The sequence below is a fragment of the Cherax quadricarinatus genome, chromosome 79, assembly GCF_038502225.1.
Source record: "Cherax quadricarinatus isolate ZL_2023a chromosome 79, ASM3850222v1, whole genome shotgun sequence".
Taxonomy (NCBI): Eukaryota; Metazoa; Arthropoda; class Malacostraca; order Decapoda; family Parastacidae; genus Cherax; species Cherax quadricarinatus.
The window spans coordinates 4,670,049-4,674,858 of record NC_091370.1 but is presented as its reverse complement, the minus strand read 5'-3'; positions in this window follow the sequence as shown (position 1 = coordinate 4,674,858).

Here is a 4,810-nt window from a genome sequence, read left to right as displayed (position 1 = left end):
TTTATAATTACCGTAAGAGGAATATGTCGTTTTGTATACTTTAAACTGGGTTAATAATCGCTAAACATTTATTTATAACTCGTTCATCCCGTCACCCTCAAGACCAAGTCTTCTAGATGACTGTTCATTCTCTGGTGTCGTACAAAATTTAATATCTTTTTCTTTATAAGGCAGGTTAATGATTTTTATTTATGCATTTATTTACGTGCTTCATTTCTCTTACATTGTGATGCACCTCGTCTTGGTTTATTAAATATTACTTGTCTATATAAATGAATCGTGTGTGTGTGTGTGTGTGTGTGTGTGTGTGTGTGCGCGCCCGCACGCTCACCGGGATGTGTCACGATATAAATGATACACAACACGTGTACATCACTACGTATCTTTATTAACTACAAGTGTCTCCTAGGCTGCAGGCTTCATCACTCTCATACAGGAATGAATTGCAAATCTGGAAACAGTACACGATGTAGTATAAGGTAATCAATCTATCAGGCTGATAGACTGTCTAAACTGCTTATCCACTCTGTCTACCCCAGGATTTCTTCCACTGAGGTTGAGGGACTGATTACCCCAGTTAACCTCTCCACGTCGTCTACAGTCTCTAGGATTGTAATTCATATCCGTATTCGACTGATGAATTCTCTATTTCAGTTTATTTTTTGATTACTTCGAATAAAAGACGGTTCCAGCTTGTTCTTTGATATTTCCTCTTCAGAGTTTGTCTCTTTCTCTCTCCTTACGAAAAATAAAAAAGCACAATACTGGAACAATACTAGTTAATGGTCCAAGTCGGGTCGAAACATCGTCCTACATTTCTTTCTCATATGTGCGGGTTATCTGTGCTTCTATAATTATTTCTGTCATGTTTGAATCTGTGTTTCTTGATTCATCTGTTTTCTACTCTGATTCTGATATTTTTTTTTTCACAACTCTCCATGTCCTTCTAAAAACCGTTCCTTGTTATTTTGTCTTACATTTATTATTAAATATGTTATGGATTATTTATGTCACTTGCATTTTTTTTGTTTTTCTTGGTTAAAATATAATTGATTCTGTATATATGTTTCCTTTTCATCTCCTAGTTAAAATTAGAATCATATTTTTGGTTGCTGAGGTCGAGTCACAGCTCCTGGTCCCAACTTTCATCCTGCTTGGCACTGATATACCTATAACTATTATTCCACTTCCTGACCATCCTAGGGCTGAAAAAATGGTTCCTGATATACCTGAGACTTATGTGTGTCTAATTTCCAGCTGTCCTAGTGTATGTGTTTTCTGCCTCACGAACAGTCTGTTATTGTCCACCCTATCGTGTCCTCTGAGTATTTTATATGTCGCTATCACGTCTACCCTGGCTTTTCTATCCTCTGGCGTCATCAGGTTCAGTTCCTTTATCTTCGCCTCACAGCTCATTCCCCTAACTCTGGAAGTACCCCTGGGTGGCCCGGTGGCCTGGTGGCCTGGTGGCTAAAGCTCCCGCTTCACACACGGAGGGCCCGGGTTCGATTCCCGGCGGGTGGAAACATTTCGACACGTTTCCTTACACCTGTTGTCCTGTTCACCTAGCAGCAAATAGGTACCTGGGTGTTAGTCGACTGGTGTGGGTCGCATCCTGGGGGACAAGATTAAGGACCCCAATGGAAATAAGTTAGACAGTCCTCGACGATGCACTGACTTTCTTGGGTTATCCTGGGTGGCTAACCCTCCGGGGTTAAAAATCCGAACGAAATCTTATCTAGCCTCGTAGCCTCTCCACTTCCTCTAGATTTTTATGTTTTATCACAGGGATACAGGTCTATGATTATATTTTTTGAGATCGCTGAACGCTAATATTAAGTTTTCCAAGCAAACATTCCCCACAGATGTTAGTAGATTAATGTTTACTTCTAACGATATGCTCGGCACTGTGTTTACCCCTAGGTCCATCTTCCTGAGTGACATGTAATGCTTCCTGTCTGTCTCCTTTTACAAAACTGGAGCTTCAGTTGCTGTCTTCCACATTTTTCAAAATTTTCGTATATTCACTGGCTCGTAGATTTTAGTCAGAGATTTTGTGTTCCTCTCTCAAGGTCCATGGTAACACTTTATCGGGTCCCATTGGCTTCAATGTATTTATCTTACTAATAAATTTTCTCACCTCTTCCCTGTTGTGTGTTTGATGTCAGTTATCTACTGTCTGCTGATGCTCTTGTTTACACTGATTCGTTTTCAATCGTTTGTTTAAGTCTTCACCGAATTTTTCGTTATTTTTATTTTTCCTCTCCATTCTTAGACTTTTTACTGCCGTCTTCTGATGTGGCTGTGAAGCAGTGTTTGTTCAGACTTGACTTTTGTTGCTAAGTCAGTCTCAAACTGTCACTCAGCTTCTCTTTTCATTCTAGAATATTCATTTCTGGTTCTTCTGTTCACTTCTCTGTTTTCCTCTGTCATTCAATTTCATTAATTTTTCCATGCTTTTCCTCTTCTTGTGGGTATGGAGTCCTCCTCTATCTCTGTTGTTATCAGTCAGGTACTCTGTCATCTTATTCGTTGACTTTCCTTCAAGTTCCTTTTCCCATTGTACTTCATTAATTTTATCTCTTCCAAGTTGCCGCTTCAGAAATTGGGTTTGTCTCGTCACTCCTTACGCTGGTAAATTTTCCCCTCAGTGTTTATTTCCTCAGAGAATTCCAAATTCAGTATTTCATTGTTGCTACCCCACAGAGATCTATCATTTTTTATCAGTCTCTTGTTCTTAACATATATCAGATGTACTTCTTGTAAACACAAGATTCAGTATCTTGATCTTCACATATATCAAATGCACTTGTAAATATTAGATCCAGTCTCTTGATCTTCACCAATGTCAGACGCACTTCTTGCAAATACTAGAAACAGATCCAGTCTCAGGAAGCCCCATTCATCCCCTCGTCTCTCGTGTTGTGTTCTTGACATACTGACACGAAGTTCTCTATCACTACCATCATCTTAGCCTCTCCATGAATGTGGTTCCCCGTGTGGATTCTAGTTCTCCCATGTTTAGTAGTTATTCTTTAGCTATTTGGACACTTCTTAATGCTTTTTCTTCTTGTCGAGGTTTCCTTCAGTTTGATGATGGGTTGTAGATCACTGCTATACTACTTTGGGTAACCCAGTCTTGATTTTGTCCACTGTTTATCACTCTTATCACTTCAAAACTCCAGTTGTTTCTCATTAACAGTGTAACTCTTCTCCTTCCCCAGGTTCCTCTTTCTTACTTCATTACTGGATATTCTTTCATGAATATGGAATATGTTATTATTTCAGTTTTTGTCTGTGGGATGTGCATGAGCATATGTGTGTGTGTGTGTGTGTGTGTGTGTGTGTGTGTGTGTGTGTGTGTGTACTCGCCTATTTGTATTCACCTATTTTGTGGCTGCAAGTGTCGATTCACAGCTCCTGGCTCCGCCTCTTCGCTGGGTCTACTCTCTCTCTGCTCCATGAGTTTTATTGAATCTCTTCTTTAAGCAATGTATGGATCCTGCCTCCTGCCATCACTCCAGATTGTTCCACTTTCGGACAACTTTATGACTGAAGAAATGCTTCCCAACATCCCTGTGACTCATCTGAGTTTTCAGCTTCCAGTTGTGACTCCTTCAGCTCCGGGACTAATCTTGTAAACTTTTTCACTTCCTCTAATTTCTTGACGTGCATACCTGGAGGTTACCTGGAGGTTATTCCGGGGATCAACGCCCCCGCGGCCCGGTCCATGACCAGGCCTCCCGATGGATCAGGGCCTGATCAACTAGGCTGTTACTGCTGGCCGCACGCAGTCCAACGTACGAGCCACAGCCCGGCTGATCCAGCACCCACTTGACCAGGTGTGGGTTACATACTGGTGCTGCATACTCCAATATGGGCCTGACGTACACGGTGTTATGTGTTTTAAATGACTCTTTACTTAGATGTCGAAACGCTATTCTCAGGTTTGCTAGACGCCCATATGCTGCAGCGGTTATTTGGTTGATGTGCTCCTCAGGGAATGTGTTCGGTATAATCCTCACCTCAAGATCTTTTCCTTAAGTGAGGCTGCAGCCTTTGATACCCTAGCTTGTACTCCGTCTGGGGTTTTCTTTGTCCTTCCCCAAACTTCATGGCTTTACGCTTAGTGATGTTAAACTCCAGGAGTCAGTTGTCGGACCAGGTTTGTACGTGTCTGTGTGTGTGTGAGACAGACATGCGTACGAGCAAGTTTATCAGTAAAAATACTTTAAAGGAAATATATTATATTCATATATAAAGACAATACTAAACAAAGACAACATACCATTATGTTCACTTTTGTCGTTAATCTTACTAACGAGCACATGATGTACTACAATAACATAGCGAGACGAACGATGGCGCTCGCACGAAGACACTCTCGAGGAAGTCACGAATTTCGAATTATATTTTTTACACGTTTAAAACGGAAGAGATATTCAACTCCATTAATGCAAACAATGGGAGGGTGAAGGCAATACGTATTAAAGAGACAGGAGTGCTAGGAAGATAAAACAAGACAAGAAGACAAAAGAAGATGAAGTAAAATGAAAGAAGAGGAAATAATGACGATTGGAAAACGTGAAAGAAATGGTTCATCAAACGATTGAAACGTCACACAAGTGGTGGTATGAGTGGTGGTATATATATATATATATATATATATATATATATATATATATATATATATATATATATATATATATATATATATATATATATATAAACACATGAGGGTATAATCTCTGGTGCTATATTGGGTATCCGTAGCCTCGAAGAAAAGCATAAAAGGTCTCCAGGAAGAATC